The sequence below is a fragment of the Hirundo rustica genome, chromosome 2, assembly GCF_015227805.2.
Source record: "Hirundo rustica isolate bHirRus1 chromosome 2, bHirRus1.pri.v3, whole genome shotgun sequence".
Classification (NCBI taxonomy): domain Eukaryota; kingdom Metazoa; phylum Chordata; class Aves; order Passeriformes; family Hirundinidae; genus Hirundo; species Hirundo rustica.
The window spans coordinates 117,388,465-117,408,456 of NC_053451.1; positions in this window are offsets into that span (position 1 = coordinate 117,388,465).

The following is a 19,992-nucleotide window of genomic DNA, read 5'->3' on the forward strand; positions in this document are numbered from 1 at the left end:
CAAACATTTTCCAGCTACAGGGAAAAGTGACAACAATTTTATCACGTGAAGGAGAAGAGAAACTTCCTGGGGAGCTTCAGTTAAGATTTAAGGAATTTTTTTCCCTGCCAGGGTTGTCAGGGAGGCGGTGGAGTCTCTGAAAGTGTCCCAGAGGAGTCTGGACATGGCCCCTGGGGACAGGGTTTAGGGGTGAGAACCCCCAGGAAATAAAGGGATTCCCAATTTTTGAGGAATTGCTCTTTATTTATTTATTTACTTAACACTGATTCAATCCTTATTCCAGTGGTTTTCCTGTAATTTTTTTTTTTTTTTTTAAATATTCCTAATTCCACCAGCATTTCCGCCTTCAAGCTCTCCATCAAAAACAAACCCTGGCAGGAGAAATTCACCTTCCAGTGGGGGAAGAAAGAACAAAGTTGCCCTCAATTCCTCTGGAAAAAAATCCTTGAAATCCTTTTTTTTTTTTTTTTTTAAATGGAAAACTCTGTGGTGCTCATCAGTATAAAACTCTTGGGCCGACAAATCCTGAGAAGCAGAAAAATCTGCGCTCAGAGGAGAGAAATTCCCGTGCGCGGCCTCGGCGCAACTGTGCCAAATATTCCCTGTGTGTCCCTGTGATCCTGCAAAAGCTCTGGTTCCTCTCAAAAACTGGGACACAGGCTGAAACCCGACCCCATGCTGCAGCATGGAAGTGGCTTTCAATGGGATCAGGTTTTCATCCCGTGCCTTTTTCCTCCTTTCCTGGCACTCGTGATGACCCAGCTAAATCCTGAAAGTGGGGGGTTTTTTTCCGAGCTGGAAGGATCCTGCTGGGGCTGCATCCGAGCGGACAAAGATATCCACGGATAGATGTCACGAGTGCCAGGGCTGGGTTGGTTTGAATCAGACCGTGGGTGCCCTTTCAAGGGCTCTGTGGCTGCATCAAACACTTGCTGAAAGCGCCGCCGGAACCCCAATTTACTGATAATTAAAGAAATAGAAAAATATCTGTAAATGTGAGGGGGAGAAGAGGGATGAGAAATGTTCCTTTGATTTTTTTTCCAACAGCATTTTCTTATCGGGGAACGGGCGTTGATTGGAGAAGAGTTAAAGAGGCTGGGGGTGCTCACCTGGAGAGGAGAAGCTCCAGGGAGAGCTCAGAGCACCTAAAGGGGCTCCAGGAGAGCTGCAGAGGGGCTGGGGACAAGGGACAGAGGGACAGGACACAGGGAATGGCCTCAAAGTAGGATTTGATGGGATTTTGGGCAGGAATTTTTCCCTGTGAGGGTGTTGAGGCCCTGGCACAGGGTGCCCAGAGCAGCTGTGGCTGCCCCTGGATCCCTGGCAGTGCCCAAGGCCAGGTTGGACATTGGGGCTGGAGCAGCCTGGGACAGTGATGCCATCCCTGTTCCTGGCTGGGGCTTGGTCCTGGGTGATTTTAAAGCCCCTTCCAGTCCGAACCATCCTATATTTTTATGCAAAGCAGCGTTTACAAAGGAGAAAAAAAAATAATAATAAAAAAAATGAAGTGGATACAACCTCTGCTCCTTAATTGCTCAGAACTCGAGTTTCTCACTGCCAGCCAGTTCTGGCATCAGTTCCTCCTCCCCGTTCCCTCAGAGATCAGATTGCGAACCTAACACACTTGGGCCCTTTCCAGCTGGAAATTCCCCGTGGCACATTCTGCCCCAGAGTGGCTGCATCCCTCTCCAGAGAGAGCTGGAACAGGAATTTCAGCTTGTTTCATGTGGGCACTCCAGTGGCTCCGGAGCCAGGAGAGGCTGAGCCTGCCTGCGGAGGGATCTACAGCCTGAGAGGGGCAGAGCTGACCGAAAACTGTGGGAAGGACAGGAAAAAGCGGCCAGGATTTAGGCTTTTAGGGATGAAAACAAGCTGCTGTTTAATTCCCAGCTCAGCAACTTGGGTTGAAAACTGGAACAACCGTAATTATCCACAACTTTCCGAGCCAGACGATTGAATCACTCGGCTGAGCAGACGCCTCTGGGGATTTGCAATAGAGCTGCATTTTTTGATTTTCTTTTTTTTTTTTTTTTTTTTCCTGTAGCACACGGAGAAGCCGTGTGGGAGCACAAAAACCCTTCATGGGGTGGCCCTGTCATCGCTGGCAGAGTTGTCACTTCCTGCCGCTCGTCAGAGTTTGGATAAACCAGGAGCTGCTCCCACTCGGTGCTGCCAGAGAGGGGTGATCCCAACCCTGCTGAGCAGGAGGAGTGGGAACTGTGGGGTGTCCCGTGGTGGGATCCCCAACCTCTCAGTCCACAACTGTGCCCTCAACTATGGAATTCCAGAATCCCTGAGGCTGGAGAAGCCCTCCCAGCCCAGGCAGTCCCAGCTGTGCCCCGTGCCCACCTTGTCCCCAGCCCAGAGCACTGAGTGCCACCTCCAGGCCTTCCTTGGACACCTCCAAACCTCCCTGGGCAGCTCTTTCCGAGGCTTGAGCACCCTTTCCATGCAGGAATTCTTCCCTCAGGTGTGTTTTACACCCAGTAAATGCTGTGAGGTGACACAGGTGGGTTTCTGAGCACACCTAAACAAGTAAAAGAGCCATAACACAAGATCCCTTGGGCTGAGTTCATCACTTAAGGAGCAGATTAATTGCAGTTTTTTTCTGGTGAGGCAGCCCAAGTTTGTTGTAGGATTGGAAGTTCACTGAAATTTCTGGTGGAAACTCTCCTCGTGCTCCTTTTCCCCGGCGCAGGCAGAGAGGATTAGCTCCAGGCAGTGGACACACACATTCCCAGGGGAAAAACTCTCCTGGTTTTGTTCGCAGCTTATCAAAAAGCTGCCTCTTCTTCACAAGAACTACTCCGGCTCCAGAAAAAAAAAAAAACAACACAACCCCACAGTGGGACTGAAATGCCAGAGGCCTCCCCCTTATCATTTTTCTTTCTCTCTTCCAAACCTCGGTCATTTCCTCCGCGTGAGCCTCGAGCTCCATTTTTAGAGCCTGGCAAAAAGGGGATCTCAGCCCGCTCAGGGTCTCGGCGCTGTGTGACCGAGCCGATGTCCCAGTGTGGATATTCCAGTTTTAAAAGTGAGCTGAGCCCTGACAGCGATACCGCATTAAACACATCTCCTATTGATCCTTTCTAACCTTGCGAAAGAGCTGCTCTGCGTTAAGTACCTTTTACTCCAGGGCTGCTGCTGGGAGCAGGGATGTTAAATGCCAGGCTAAATATCCTCAGAGGTCAGCAGGGAGGGCAGCTGGGAGGTCACCAAGTGGTAATTTTCTGGGATAATGGGAGTGTTTCCCCTCCCTGCCCTCTCACTCAGCCCGAGCACACGCCAGCCGCTCGCCCCGAGAGGTGCTCGCAATATTTATAAAAAAAAGGGGATTAATAAAAGCTCTGCTTCCCGCCACCTGGAATTTGGAGTGTGTCAGAAAGCAGCTTGATGTGTCGAATGATTGCGCTGATGACAGGAAGGCTTTGAACAGGACCAAGGCTGGGTTTCTAAAGGTGGATTTTCAGCTCGTCCTCCCCACTACTAAAGGCCGCCTGCTCTGCACAAAGACCTGAAAGGAAATCACCTGCTCCAAATAGAGGGGTAAAAAAAAAAAATAAAAAATCATCTGTAGCTAATGAGAGACAAAAAGCCATCCTGCTTTTCAAACCTTCCCTTTGGCTCTCTGCTGGCTCTGGACAGATGGGGCTGGTGGCTTCCTTTCTTCTGGAATATCCTCTGGATCTGCTCTGGGTTTGATTTCCAGCACCGCCGAGGACGTGGCATTGCTGCAGAGAGGACAGAGGGGGCTTTGCTGAGCTCTGCCAGCCGGGTTCAGCTTCCCCACAGCCACCGAAGGGGATAATCCATATTTTTAGCTGGAACATGGCAACTTTTCCCACATGGGGAGCTGCTCTGCAGGCTCAGAAAGGAATTTGGAGGGTTTTCTTTTACAGGAGCATGGAGTGACTGCATAAGGGGTTTTAAACTGGCCAAGGGCAGGGATGGATGGGATTTTGGGCAGGAATTCCTGGCTGGGAGGGTGGGCAGGCCCTGGAATAGAATTCCCAGAGCAGCTGTGGCCGCCCTTGGATCCCTGGCAGTGCCCAAGGCCAGGTTGGACACTGGGGCTTGGAGCAGCCTGGGACAGTGGGAGGTGGGATCCCACTGGATGGGATTTAAGTTCCTTTCTAACCCAAACAATTCTGAGATATTCCATGAATCTGCAGTCTGCTATTTTTGTGCTTGCACTGGACAAAGAAAACGTCCACTTTTCCTCCTTTATGTTCCTCACAAACATTCCATTTTTAGGAAAAGACCCAATGTGTATTTTCTCAACTTCTGCTGCCTGCTTTTTGCCTGTTGTTTTTTGGTTTGTTTTTTTTTGTTGTTGTTTTTGTTTTTAGCTTTGCTTGGTTTGGTCTTTCCCCTTGTTTCTCTCCACCGAGGTTTTGTAAACAAACATCCCCAGAAAACCAACAAAGCAGGGAGACAACAAGCCTGGGTTTGCTACAAGCAGCGGCTTGAAATGAGGTGAGGGTGTAATGGAGATGTGAGAATCCTGGTGCCTGCCAAAATTCCCATGTGAGGGAGGGAAATTAAACCAAGAAACTCATGCCAGGCACCTCGGAGGTTCTTTGTGGGAACCAAGGGGGTGGACATTCCCTGGCTGGAATAATCTGTGTGTGTGTGAGTAATTCCCTCCATGAATTTTGAGTAAGGCCTTAGGAAGCTGGGCTGGGAACGGTCTGTCCAGTGCAGTCAGAGATATTCCTTGGCTTTCACTCTTTAGGTAAAATTATTCACAAATATTATCAGGTTTTGGTGTAAGTATCAGATTGGGGGAAGCTCCCTGTCCTGTAGAAGTTTGGAGGGTGGAAATATCCCCTTCCTTAAATGGGGAGGAAAATGAAAACCTCAAGTATTCCCAAGGCGGTTATCTAAATGATGATTTAAAAGTGAAACATCTCAGCTGGGGGTGTTTATTTGAACCATTCCCATTTTCAGTGTCACTTTGGGTCAGCTCCTGTGAGTCGCTGATAAGCTGAGTTTTCCTTCAGACCAGGAGCTGATTCTGTCACACCGGTGGAGAAACAATGCAGGGGATTATAGATGTGTCTGCTCTGGAAGGAAACTTTTGTTTTCTTACTCCTTTGCTTCTCTGAAATAGCATTTTTCAGGCTAAAATCAGCTTCTCCAGCCTCACTGCTGACTTCCCTATATTTGTTTCTAGAGGGGTTTTCTACCCTGAGTTTTTCTTCCCTTTGAGTAAATTTTAATGTAGCACTGCTCTTTACCCCCTCCTCGTTTTTCTTCATGATCTCTTCTGCTGAAACTGATAAAGAAAAAAACCTTTGGAACAGATGATGCCCATCGCATCCTTTCTCCTTTTTATTATATTGTTTTCTTTTTTTTCTTTTCCCTAACAGACAGCAAAGCACCAACTCTTATTTTCCAGAGCTGCAGGCTTTGACCCTCGGAGATTTTTCTTGTCCAAGTGCTGGCCTTAATTAGAGTCTCACTCTCCTCTCCAAGTGCTGAGGTGAGGTCAGCTGGCCTCTCATTCCTCTCACCGCTCTTGGCTCCTTTTATCAAGGCAGAGCTGCTGAAGCCACTTCCCAGTCTCCAAGAACTGCTGCGGTTTTAAGTCTTGGGTTTATCTCCCTTATCAGGATCTTTGCTTTTTCACACTTAATTTAAGCAGATTGCAAGTCCAGGCCTCTTTGAGGCGAAGAAAATCTCCTTTAACATTTCCACACTTTCTCGCCTCGGCTCTATCCCCTGCCGTGCTCGGGGCTGAGCTCTGACTCTGGGTTTATCTGCCTGAAAAGGGATTTGTGTAGGGATAAAAAAGGGATTTGTGTGGGGATATCTCCCAGATAAGAGGGAGATCTGCGGCGTGGCAGGAAAACACATCCCAGCAGCAGGACGGAGAGGGATTACCCTAATAATTACCCTAGTAATTGCCCTAATCTTGTCACTGCAGCATCATGGGGTTTATTTCTCTTCTTTTTTTTTTTTTTTTCCCCTCACAGAAGCAGAAACTTAGACAGGAGCAGGAAACAGTAGGGGCTGAAAGTTTGGGCTGTGCTGGGGAGGTGCTTTTCCCCCTTATTTCCCCTTTTGCCCCTGTCCTCGCATTGGGAGCAACAGAGCATCCCCAAAAAATGCCAGTGCAGCCCCTCTGCCAGCCTGGGCAAGCACAGCTTCCCCAGGGAAGAGAGGAAAACCCTCCAAGGAATCCCAGAGTGGTTTGGGTTGGGAGAAACTATTAAAAAAATAGAAAAATAGCGAAAATCTCAAGGTCAGTGAACTTCTGCTTTATTGGCTTTGAGGAGAAAGTCACTCCCTTATCTCCCTTCATGGGATCGTGGAATTCCAGAATGCTTTAGGTTGGAAGGGACTTTAAGGATCATCCAGTGCCACGGGCAGGGACAGCTTCCACCGTCCCAGGCTGCTCCAAACCCTGTCCAACCCGGCCTTGGAAACTTCCAGGGATGGGAAATCCATGACCTCTGAGGGTCCTGCAGATCCCTGAGCCTGGCTGTCCAGTGTCTCAGAACGGAGCGTGGGATTGAAGCCAAACTCTTCATGGAATCTTGCAGGGTGGTTTTCCGTCTCCTCCTGCTACGAAGCGCAAAATGTTTCAACTTCTTTGTGCCCAGCGGTGACCACACCTGTGTTCCTGTGGGAATCTCACGTGCTTGGAAAGCTTCTGTGTCCCCCAACAGAGACTTTGATGTGCTGGAAGTGAAACCTTCCCAACTGGTCACCTTGTGGGATTGAATTCATTCCTTCTTTTCTCTGCCAGCACTTCGTGTCTCTCCGCTGAGGGATCAAAGAGGAAGCTCAGGAGAAGCGATCTCAGAGAGAAATCCAAGACTTTTGACTAGAGCCACTCAATGCCCAATGATCAAGGCTTCAGGGGTTTGCACAAAGCCAAGGAAAAGAATTGAGAACTGCAAACGGAGCCCTTATTTCCCTTAATTCACTAATTCCTCTCCTCCTCATTAATCCCGACTGGGCACTGACGAGTCATAGGGATCTTTTGTGTCTTCCTGGGAGTCAGAATGGTTTAAACTTTGCCCACTCTGCTGTGACTGTCCCCAGCCCTGAGTGCCCGGAATTCCTCAGTGTCCAGCCCAGCTTTTGTGTCCCGGGGAAAAAGGAAAAAAAGGAAGCGCTGGTCGTGAAGAGAAAGCAGCAGGGAAGGACAGCAAGAGGAATTTGCTGAGCAAGCACTGAGGGTTGAATTTCCAGGCTAAAGAGAACATTTCGGGGAATTGAGCAGGGAAATCAAGCATTTTCCTCAGGGATGACCAAATTCCTCTGAACAAACTGATTCTGGCGTGTTCAGCCCAAAACATTCCAAAGTTAGGAGTCAGAGTGAAAAAATCCCTCAGATTTTTTTCCCCTAAACCCAAAATTAAGAAATGCTAATTTTTTTTTTTTTTTTTTTCTCCCTAATTATATTTTCGTGGTGGGGCGCTAAGATTGTTGTCACTCATTTTCAAGGCTTTTCCAGGTCTCATTCCTTTGTGCTGATCCCGGAAAAGTGCTGGGACTCGATGGCAAAGATCAATTGCCGTGAAATTCCCGATCACCTCATGAGAGGTGGTGACACTGCAATCCCTTTGCAGGCATTTGAAGCCTTCTCTTGCAGTCCAGAAAAAGCCAATTTTGCTGCTTTTCCAAGCAGTGTTCTCCAAGGGCTGTCCAGAATTAGTCCCTGATACCATTCCAGTACCAAAAGGGGGCTTAAAGGAAGTCTGGAGAAGGACTTTTCATCAGGGCATGGAGTGACAGGAAAAGTGGGAATGGCCTGAAACTGAAGGAAGGGCAGAGTTGGATGGGATTTTGGGCAGGAATTCTTCCCTGGGAGGGTGGGCAGGGGCTGGGATGGAATTCCCAGAGCAGCTGTGGCTGCCCCTGGATTCCTGGCAGTGCCCAAGGCCAGGTTGGACATTGGGACAGTGGGAGGTGTCCCTGCCCTGGCAGGGGTGGAATGGGATGAGATTTAAGGTCCCTCCCAACCCAAACCATTCCGTCATTCTGGCATTTTTCCCCCTGGCTCCCTGTCATACGCAATTTGGGACACTTTTTAAACCTTAAGTGGGCTCCGAGCTCATATTTGCCAAGGAGTGCTTTGTGCAGGTGTCAAAGCTGCTTAGCGAGCAAACTTCGGAGGGATCCTGCCTGGAAAACACGTGCCAAAATGAAGCTGCTTCCAGAGAAAAATAAAAGCTCGGCCTTGGCACCACCCCAGCTCCGCTGGCATCGTGTTTTTGGAGAGCTTCTCCTTAAATATCCCAAGTGTTTGCTCAGAGGCTGAGTTTCAGCTTCGGATTCTGTAAAACCAGGGCTCAGCCATTCCCTGGGAAGCGGGGAATAGAATTCCTGCTGCTTTCAGAGCAGTATTAGCTACTTAGGGTCGAGGGAGGGCTGGGCACTGGAGGCGCTGAACTCTTGGGGTTCCCGGTCAGTTCTGGGGGAGCCAGAAATGTTCTGGTTTTGGCTGTGGCAAAGGGGATTTTCAAAAGGCACTCTTGGTGAGGAGAGCAGTGAAGAATTCTCTCCCGTGTTCAGTGGGAGACTGTGGACTCCCCGTCCCTGGAAGTGCCCAAGGTCAGCTTGGGCAGGGCTTGGAGAAACCTGGGATTGAAAGTGCACTTATAGACTCCAAGTGGAGTCCATAAAGCCGATTTTAAATGAGAAGAGTGACAATAACAGGAGCGAAATCCAGCAAATGCAATGATTGGAACTTTAAAAGATGTGCAGGTGATTCAGCTTCAATTGCAAACTTAACCAAAGTAATTTCCTCGAGCCTGTGCTGTCAGGAATAATATCCTGGTGACCTAACCCTGGGCTAGAAGAAATTCTCCTTCTTTAAACAGCTAATTGGAAAAAGATATATGGCTCAAATGTCTTTGTTTTGTAGATCTGGACTAACTTTGATCTCTTTGTTCTGAGATCAGCTTCTCTTTCTGGTTAAATTCTCTCGCAAAACAGCAAGTAAATAATCGCTGTGACACTTCCACAAGCCAAAAAAAGCGGGGGGAGGGAAACGGCGAAGAATTTTAAAATTACCTCCGTGGTTCTTTGCTGTTTTGTTTTATTTGTTTGCGGAAAACCTGAGGCCGCCGGTGGCTGCAGGCCTCAGTCTGAGGCCTGAGGTGGCTCTGAGAGAGGGAAAAGGAGGGAAGGAGGAGGGGTGGAAACGAGAGGACCTCGGTGCATTAAAAATCGCTTTCTGTGGGAACAATTAGTGCCGTAAGTGGATTCTAGAGGCTGGGCAGGGAGATCGCTTACAAGCACCAGCTCTGCTAAAACGCCCATAAAAGAGTTCCGCGCTTCTCAGAAGCCGGCGCGGAGACGCCGCTTATTGGAAGTCACGGGCCCATTTCACGCCCGCTCCTCCGTGGAAATTAGCTCATCTTTGGGGCCACGCTCAGCCTTCCAGATTGCCGAAAATCCCCAGGGGTTTGCCGGAGGGGAAGCCTGCTGGGGCGGAGGCGCCGTCGGCAGCGCGCCGTGTGGGGTGGGTTGAGGTTTGGGGTGACCTGTGTGGGGTCGCGGGCGGCTTCCACCTCCTCCGAAGCCTTTCCGGAGCCGCGGCTGAGATAAAAGTCTGGGTTTCCCTTCCCTTTCCCTTCCCCGGGTCTGTAATGGGTGACTTGGGAGAGCTGGGCTTTGTAAAAACCTCAGGAGCTTGAGTTTTGACCCTGGGAAACCAAAGCAAGACGTGTGTTGGCTTGAATGAGGGTCTGTGTTTTCATTTGCTTTCTGGTTTTCGCTTTACCCCGTAATTAGCAGGTAAATATCACCTAATAAATGTCATTTAAGAAGAAGCTTTACCTGTTCTAGACTATCTAGTAATTGCCCAGTGCAGAAACCCTTCCAGAGATGAAGTCCTGGCTGAACTGGATTAGATTTTGGACCTCAATCCCAATCCTTTTGGGTTTGAACCATCAACAACGGAGAAGGACTTTAGGCCAGACCTAAATTCAGTTCTTGCAGCAAGGAGAAGAGACAGGGAATTCTTCTCACACCCAGGAAGGGCCCCAGTAAATTTCTGAGGTGAGCTGATTCTCCATCACTGAAATTGCTTAGGAACAGGTTTAAACAGTGCTGCAGTTCCAGGTTTTTATTTTCCTTTATATCTTTTGCAAATGAGCTTTAGCATCAGTTTTATGTCCCCTTGCTGTGGTGAGCAATTCCATTTTCCCACTTCTTAGCCCACTTCTTGAAGGCCCTAGCCAAAAGCTGACACTGTTCTTTAAAGGAAATGTTCAAATGACTTCCTTCATGGGAGCTCTTGGATTTTTTATTATCATTTCAATCAAATCACGACTCATTCCAGGTGGTTTGGGCCGTCCTGCTGAGTCTCTCCCTCCTGCTCAGCAGCACAGGGCTATTGCAGGGAATTCCACCTTTATGGAGGTGAGTTGTGCAAAAACAGACAAAAATTTTGGCTTTTGAGCGAATTTTTCCGCTCTCAGATTGGAAGGGATCTTAAACCTCATCTCATTTCCATCTCCCTGTGGCGAGCAGGGAGCCTTCCACTATCCCAGGTTGCTCCAAGCCCCATCCAACCTGGCCTGGGACATTTCCAGGGATGGAGCAGCTTCTCTGGGCACCCTGTGCCAGGGCCTGCCCACCCTCCCAGGGAGGAGTTCCTTCCCGAGATCCCATCCAGCCCTGCCCTCTGGAAGTTTGAAACGATCCCCCCCCGCTACAACCTCTCTCCATCTTCACTCTCTCCCTTCTTCTTCCCATTCCAGTTCTCACCCTGATCTCTTCCTTCGCCTGCATGGTCCAAGTCTGCCTCTCAGGGATTCCTGAGGTGGAAAATCGGAATTTTCACCACTCTTTTGAGAAGACCTGCACCAGTTTTTCTCCCTGCTGCTCCGCAGCCAGGAGAAGGCGCAGGGTGGGGTAAATTGCTGCACAAATCCCACCCCTCTCCTCTCGGAACCTCGGCTTAGCTAATGCAGAGGAGCAGCCCAAGCAGTTGGGTTCAAACCGGGCCAAGCCCAGCTCCCATTTTGCAATTAGCTGGAAAGAATTTTGCCGCACATTTGGCCTAAAAATAATTTGTAAATTGACCAGAGCCTCGCACACGGAATGGTTGCAGATATTTCAGGGATTGATTTCGCATGAATAATTCAAGTGGAGCGCAGAGACAAAAGTCTCTTTTAAACACGTGGGGTTTTTGAGATAACATTTCGAAACAGGGCGAGGAACAGCTTCAGTCTGATCAGTTTTTGGGCAGGTTCTTCTCAGGACTCAGTGATACCCCTGAATAAGGAAACTTTAGGATCAAATCCTACTTTTTGTTATGATTTGACCCCCTAGGGTTACGAACCTTTATGGGATCTCTCCCGTGCGTCTGCTGTTTCTGGGTTTGTGCAGAAATACTTCCGACCTGCAGGATTTTGTGTTTCCTGAAAATTCCAGATATTAATGGATGTCACTCCGCTGCCTTCGATGATTTTCACTGGCATTAGAAAGGTAATTTTGAGCAGGACAGACTGGAAGGGGCTACCATAGAGGAGCCCAAAATAACACCATGAGGCAGAATCCCAGGAGAAACAGAAAAGTCCTTTAAAAATCCTTTAAAAATCCTTTAAAAATCCTTTATAAAACCTTTAAAAATCCTTTAAAAACCCTTTAAAAGACAGGTCTACTCTGATATTCCATGGAGCAGAATACTGAATTTCACACTGGTGCGAAATGCCACGAAAAACACGCCAAGAACAGCCCTGGTGAGGCTGGGATCACCTTTGATGCCAGGCAGAGCAGAGCACCCGGATTCCTTCCCCCCTGCCATCGGGAGGAGATGGAAACTGGGCAAAAATTTGGAGAAGAAGCTACAAGTTTCCATCTGGAATCCTGGAAAGAAGAGACACTCATCGTAGCATCAGCTTTTTATTTTTATTTTTTTTTTTTTTTAAATAAAACCAAGGCCTTTATTCCATCATTTAGAGTGTTCTGCTCCTCAGAGCATAAAAGCTAAAATTCCTGAGAATGGCATTTGCTGCGATTTTTTTTTTTTTTCTGTCGGATTTTAATGCTCTCCAATACCCAGAGCACAATTAACATTATGCCTAATGGGTAGCGGGTATCTGTGGTACCCTGCCCTCCCCTCCCCCCCGGCTCTGTAATTCCATGGAAACTCCTCTGGGATGCTCCTGGGAATGATGATTTTAATTGCTTTGCCTGGGACTGGGAGAGGGCTGGGATGGCATTACACACACGAGATGTGCTGCCCATTTTCTGTCAAGAGCATTTGCACTGTCAAACTGATTTTCACTGCAGGAGTTTGATATTTCCTGTTCTCCCCTCAGCCCGGTTCGTAGCTCATCCCTGGGTTTTTTTTTCTACAATGATAAATGGTTTTACATGAAAGCTCCTGTATCCACTGCAAGTATCCCTCAGCTGATACAAAAATTAAGGTTTTGGGGAGCAACGCATCTCTTGGTTTACTCAGAGTTCATTTTAATCCATTTTCCATCTATTTTCCAAAAGAGTTTTCAAGGAATTGCTGATGGGGATTTGATGACTGGGGATCATCTTGTTCAAACCCCATTTTTGGGGTAATTCTAGGGTTGGGAGCCCACAGGAAATGGAACTTTCTGCGTTTCTGTTCGTCGCCGTTCCGTCCTCCTCCTCTCACTGGGATTTCTTTACTCTCCTGCATCAAAACCAGGTTGTCCCCAAACTGCCTTGCTTGGGGCTGAGACATCCCATCTCTCTCAGCCTGGAATATCATGGAATGATGGAATATCCTGAGCTGTGAGGGACCCACAGGGATCATCCACTCCCACCCCTGTCCCTGCCCAGACCCCCAACAATCCCAGCCCGTGCATCCCTGGCAGCGCTGTCCAAAGGCTCCTGGAGCTCTGGCAGCCTCGGGGCCGTGCCCATTCCCTGGGGAGCCTGGGCAGTGCCAGCACCCTCTGGGGGAAGAACCTTTCCCTAAAATCCAACCTCAATCCCTGCTGGAACAGCTCCAGCCGCTCCCTGAGTGCTGTCCCTGTCCCAGGAGCAGAGACCCCGGCTGTTCGTCTTTCAGTGTCCCATTTAATAAGGGTCTGGGATGTTTGGGAGGCATTGGAGTGAAAATTCCTCACCCTCAGAATTTCCCCCTGCCAGCAGAGGCAGGATTTTTGTCACCAGAAATCAGATCTGACTTCTGGTGATTTTGGTGCTCAAAAAAAATCACATTAAAATCTTCATAACTGCTGCAGATTTGGCTCAGTTTGCTCTTTCCTCCGGGGTGAATAAAACTTCCAACATTTTCCATTTCCTTCATTTTTCATTCCTCTTGATTAAGGCCAAGTTCTCATCCCAACACCAGGTCAAGGATCTAATGCTGGAAGTTTGATTTCCAGAAACAGACTTATCCAATTATCCACTGAATTCTGACTGTGAGCTGTTAAATTTAGGAAGACTTTTTCCATAAAATTGATAGGAAATCTGTGTGTTTTCCCTGAGTAAAACCTTTGCCCAGCTGTTCCGTGCTCTGCGGACCGAACTCAGTCTGACCTCAGGGTAGGACTTTGTTTTGGGACAGTTTTTCAAGGTTTTAACATTTTAAGTGTATTTTGAGTTCATACTGGAATGCAAATAAAATTCCTGGAGCACATTTAGAAAACCAGGATATGTGAAAATATCCCTTCTCTGCCAGAGTCTTTATATTTTCTCCTGTGCAGACCTCCTTATAATCCATGTAATCCTGGAAAATGGATGTTTCAGTGTTGGAGTCTGAGTGATTTTTCATCCCATGTAGCTTTGAAAGAGATAAAGCCACGTCTTAAAATGAGTTTAGAAATTGTTTGGGCTGGGAGGGACCTTAAATCCCACCCAGTGCCACCCCTGGATGTCAGGGACACCTCCCACTGCCCCAGGCTGCTCCCAGCCCCAGTGTCCAACCTGGCCTTGGGCACTGCCAGGGATCCAGGGGCAGCCACAGCTGCTCTGGGAATTCCATCCCAGGGCCTCAACACCCTGCCAGGGAACAATTCCTGCCCAAGATCCATTCTAAAAGGATGGAGAAAAATCAGCAGTGGAGAAAAATCAGCATTTTATTGTCCCCTCACTCCTCTCAGAGGCCTCAGTCAGAGTCTGATTCTGTCCTTAATTTTCCTCATTTTGAAGAAATCTCCCACTGAACTCCATAAAAGCCTCGGAATTAAGCCCTGTGCTCAACGTGGCACCGGCAGAAATGGTATCCAAATATTCCTTTATTTTATGTGGGCAGAACGAGAGGAAATCATTGCTCCATTTTTATTAATCACTGATAGCCATTGTTATTAATATGGGGAAAAAATATTCACTTTCCACATGTTTTGGAGCTGTTTTTGTTTTCGGTTGTATTGGTTGGATTTGTTTTAAGATCCAGGAAGGATCCTGGTGTCTAAACATCTAAATACTGAGTTCACCTCACCCTGTTAAAATCCACGTGAAATAAAATCTTCTGTGTCATCCTGTTACAACTTGAACATTAAAACAACAATAGCCGTTATTAATACTGAAAAACAAATATGAACAAACATATTCCTTTAGGAATTATCCCTGGCCTTTGGACAAAACCTTCCTTTCCCTCTTTTCCCGCATGGATCTGGGGAGGAACAGGGGGTCCTCTTCCTTCTGGAAGCTCAGGGGATTCCCAAAATTAACCCCCTCTCTCAGGCCCTCCTGGAATCAATTGGGAGCATCCACATTCCACGTTCCCTGCCTCAACATTTCACCGGGATCTTGTAGCAATTAGTGCTGCTCGTGTGCTGCAGATGCTGTGTTGACTGAGCCAATTAAGAGATCAATTAGTGCACAGAGAGAGAGAGAGAGAGAGAGAGGAGCTCTGGGGTGACTTTGGATTGAAACCCTGGCTGCTGGCAGAGGTAAAATCTGGTTTGTGCTGATTTTTTTTTTACAGCAGCTCTCCAGAATCCGAGCCGCGGAATAATTCAGGTTGGAGGAGATCTCCGAGATTGAGGCCAGTCTTGGATCAATCAATTTAAAAAATGGGTTCCTTGAACGCCCCCAGGGATGGTGGTTTGATGGCACTAGGTGGGGATTTCCAGGAATTGGAATGTCTGGGTTTCTTCTTGTGCGCTAAAATCGGAATAAAACTTGCGTAAAATCAAAGATTGTACCCAAGTCCTTAACGAGCCAAACGCATCCCTGAGTTCAACAGGTCCAAGTCACTTTTCAATGGGAATGGGGCTTAAATTCTTCACGGAATAATTATTATTTGCCTATTATTTCCTGGCCAGAAGGTTGTGGATGAAAATACCGAGTGGACATAATTCCACCGGCTTGTTTTTTCTTTCCTAAGCAGATTTTTGGGAAAACTCCTGTGCCCTGCTGGAGCTGAGTCACTGCAGCAGTTTTGGGAGGAACTTGGAATTTCTGGAAGTGGAGAGGCCGGCGGAGGTGAAACTCATAAGAAAGTCTCAGGAAATGATAAATGTCAGGAACGCCATTCCTGCTTCCTTTGAGGAACAGTGTTTGGGGAGCTCTGGGTCACCAGAAGGGCTTGAAAATGATTGATGGAGGTCCTGACCGAGCAAAACCACAATAAAAAAAACAGTGAAAATTAATTGTTAACCCTAAATCCCACATTTCAGGCACTTTTAATCTTGTTCCACTTGGAAATTTAATTTTGTTCTTGCAGAAGCGTTCAAAAATTGAGAAAACATTTATTTTTTAGTCCATCTCTGTCTTTATGTCAAAAATAAACTGGGGTTTGGTTTTGTTTCTTTGGTTGATTGTTTTTGGGGTTTGTTTTTGTTGGTTTAAATTCATTTTGTTGTTTTGATGTTCAAGATCCAAGAGAATACCACAAGATTTTATTTCACCTGGCTTTTGAAGGGGTCGGGCACAGCAAACTCGATATTCAGAGGTTTAAACAACATCAGAATCCATCCTGTATCTTAAAAAAAAAAAAAAATCCAACCAATACAACCAAAAGCAAAAACAACCCCAAAACTCATGGAAAACCAATATTTTTCAGTATTAATAACAATGGCTATCAGTGATTGATAAAAATGGAGCAATGATTTCCTCTCGTTCTGCCCACATAAAATACAGGAATATTTGGATACCATTTCTGGCGGTGCCACGTTGAGCACAGGGTTTAATTCCGAGGCTTTCATGGAGTTCAGTGGGAGATTCCTTCAAAATGAGGAAAATTAAGGACAGAATCAGACTCTGAGGCCTCTGAGAGGAGTGAGGGGACAATAAAATGATGATTTTTCTCCAGTGGTGGGAACACCGGTTTAGGCCACATGGATCAGGCTCCCTCTTGTTTAGGAGGGGGAATCTTGGAAAAATTATTTGTCTGAGCATCGCATCCCCAAATTTAATTATCTGGGTTGAATCTTTCCACCCCTGATCTCCTTTTAAGCCACCCAAAGGTTTGCTAAAAACATGGATTGCAAGCCTGGAGCACTGGAGTGATGATCCTTTCCCATCTTAAATTGGGATTTGTTCCATAAGTTTCTTAAAATTCACTTCCCTGCCCCGTTTTGGGTAATTCTAAGGAGCCGTTGGGAAGATAAGTGGGTTATTGAGGCAGCTGTGAATGTTCACCTGGAGAGGAGAAGCTCCAGGGAGAGCTCAGAGCACCTAAAGGGATCCAGGAGAGCTGCAGAGGGACTGGGGACAAGGGACAGAGGGACAGGACACAGGGAATGGCTCCCAGTGCCAGAGGGCAGGGCTGGATGGGAGATTGGGAATCAGGAATTGTTCCCTGGCAGGGTGCTGAGGCCCTGGCACAGGGTGCCCAGAGCAGCTGTGGCTGCCCCTGGATCCCTGGAAGTGTCCAAGGCCAGGTTGGACACTGGGGCTTGGAGCAGCCTGGGACAGTGGGAAATGTCCCTGCCATGGCAGGGGTGGGATGGGATCATCCCTAAATTCCCTTCTAACCCAAACAGCTCTGTAATTCCATGATTTTCTCACCCTGTGGTGTGGAATCTGTGTCCCAGGAGCTCAATTCCTGTGCAGCGGTGCTGCTCCATCTCCCTCTGGATTCGGCATTTCTGGGTGGGGGGACCGGGAATGTTTCGCTTTCTGTCTCAAAGCAATTTAGTCAAACAAATAAAGTTCCCAGGCTTTCATGTCCCCGGGAATTTTAAGATCACAAATCGCGGCTTTGGGAACACATGTTTGGCTTGCCATGGAAGTGGCCTCTGGAAAAACAAACCAGCCCTTTCAGGACACAATTCCCAGCTTTTCTGGCCCTCTCACGGACCAGGGAACAGCCAGAACTGGCCACGGGAGGCATTTCTGAGTGACCCTGGCCAAGAGACGGTGTCACCTTCGCCCTGCTTCAGGGCCTGTTGGCCTCAAAAAAGCCGGGAATAGGAGCGGGAATTCGGGCTCAGGAGTTTTAACACCAATAGGTGGCAGGCAGAGCTCAGACGTGTCGGGAATCGCCAACTCCGGCTTGCTCCGGGATGGGATGAGGAATTCGGGTACTGCTGGACCTGGGTAGGCCTGAATCCCACCTTCCTTCAGGGAATTCTGATGGACTGGGAGCCAGAGGGAGCAAGGACAGGAATAGCTGTGGTTTAGCAGCTCCAGGGATGGCAACACCTGGAGTGTTTGGTTGTTTGAAGGCGGCAGCCTGTGCTGTTCGGAAACCAAACTGGGTCAAACATCTCCTGCTCAGGTCACCCTGGTACGGCAGGAAAACTGGAGCAGGCACCAGCACCCGTGTCAGTGACAGGATTCCAGAATTATCAGGGTGGGAAGAGCCCCTCAGGATCACCCAGTGCCACCAGCATCACCCCAACCCTGTCCCCAAGGGCCACATCCAGACTCCTTTGGGACATTCCCAGAGACAGTGACTGCAAACCTCCCTGGGCAGCTCAGCCCAAGGCCTGAGCACTCTGACAGGGAAATTTTCTGTCCCAATCTCCACCCTGAGCCTGCCCTGGTGAGATTTGAGGCCATTTCCTCTCCTCCTGTCCCTGCCCCTCCTGTCAGGGACTTGTGCAGAGCCACAAGGTTCCCCCTGAGCCTCCTTTTCTCCAGGCTCAGCCCTTTCCCTGCTCCCTCAGCTGCTCCCAGGCTGTGTTTTCCAGCCGCTTTCCCATCTCCATTCCCTCCTCTAGACACGCTCCAGCCTCTCAATGTCCTTTTTGAGGTATTCCCACAATTTTAAAAAAAAAAAAAAAAAAATCCCAACACTTTTTTTTCTTTTTTTTTTTTTTCCTTTTCTTTTCTTTTCTTTTCTTTAAGCCAGTGAAAAGTACTGTAAGCTTAGAATTTTCACAATCAAAAAATTTTCATGGTCAAAACTCCCCAGTTTCACCCAAAATCCGTGATTCTGAGGGAGTGCAACATTTTCTTTCTGCTCCCCAGTCCTTCCTTCCTTCCCACGTGTCTCCTGTGAGCACGGCTTTGAGGCAGGACTGAGCAAATGTCCTGACCACAACGGGAGCACGGCTTTAGGCAGGGCCGAAATCAGGGCGAAGTGGAAATTAGTAAAAAAAAATCCCACGTGTTTTTCCAGCCAATTAGAGCACCAGGGAAAGTTTGTTTGTTAATTAAACCTTTCCCATACGTTGAGAAAAAAAAAAAAAAGGGGGATAATTTTAGGGTTTTAGTGTCTTCTTAAGGATATTTTTGCTGTTGTGTCAGGTAATTTAAATAAATTGTTTTCCCAAGGACCTGTGAAGTGATGAGTTTTATAGAATCATTGATAAATGGCTTCAGAGAAAGGCTGGGAATTATCATCCCTAAATTAATTGCAGGGATGGGAGCATGGAGAAGTAAACTAAGAGCTGAAGGACACCCAGCAAGCTCTGGAAATGTTCAGGTGGAGAAAACAGGACCTGAACGCAATAACTGTTTCCACAAAGCCCAGATGTATCGATCATGGAATTCCAGACTGCTTTGGGATGGAAGGGACCTTAAAAATCATCTCATCCCACCCCTGCCATGGCAGGGACACCTCCCACTGTCCCAGGCTGCTCCCAGCCCCAGTGTCCAACCTGGCCTTGGGCACTGCCAGGGATCCAGGGGCAGCCACAGCTGCTCTGGGAATTCCAGCCCAGCCCTCAGCACCCTGCCAGGGAACAATTCCTGATTCCCAATCTCCCATCCAGCCCTGCCCTCTTTCAGTTTGAAGCCATTCCCCCTTTTCCTGTCCCTCCAATTCCTGACGAATTGTCCCTTTCCGTGCTCCCTGTAGCTCCTTCAGACCCTGGAATTTGCTCTGAGGTCTCCACACAAACTCCTCCAGGTTGAACATTCCCAACTTTTCCATCCTGTCTCCATAGGGGAGGTGCTCCAGGCACCTAAGGAGCTTTGTGGCCTCCTCTGAACTTTTCCCAACACTTCCGTGCCCTTCTCCTGTTGGGGGCCCCAGGTCGGTGCAGAGCATTCCCGGTGGGATCTCACAAGTCTGTCGTTTTCACAGAGCGTAAAATCCAGCCCGAAGCAGGCTGAAAACCAAACATCGTGGAATTCTCAGCATTCCCCTGTGCAGAGGGAAGAGTGGAGAAGCACAAGGGAAAACCGGGAGGACTGAGACCCCTTGGGCGTTTATTTGGGGATTGGGAGTGGTGGGGAGTCGGCAAGAAATGCTTGGAAAGAGGAACCCGTGAGTGGTTTGAGGATGATTTTATGTCTCCTTTATCGCTTGCATCAAAAGCAGACACAGCCAGTGACTGTCACTCAGTGGGAACAAAAATATTCCCGGGTGGATTGAATGTCTCTTTTTTTACTCTGGTGACAGGGACAGCACCCAGGGAGGGGCTGGAGCTGTTCCAGCAGGGATTGAGGTTGGATTTGAGGGAAAGGTTCTTCCCCCAGAGGGTGCTGGGCACTGCCCAGGGAATGGGCACGGCCCCGAGGCTGCCAGAGCTCCAGGAACATTTAGAAAATTCTCCCAGGGGGGCCCAGGCTGGGATTGTTGGGGGTCTGGGCAGTCCTGGATGACCCCTGTGGATCCCTTCCAGCTCAGGATATTCTGTGGTTGTACAGAAATTCAAAAGACATCGGTGCGTCTGAATTCGGGGAAAGAAAAAACCCGAA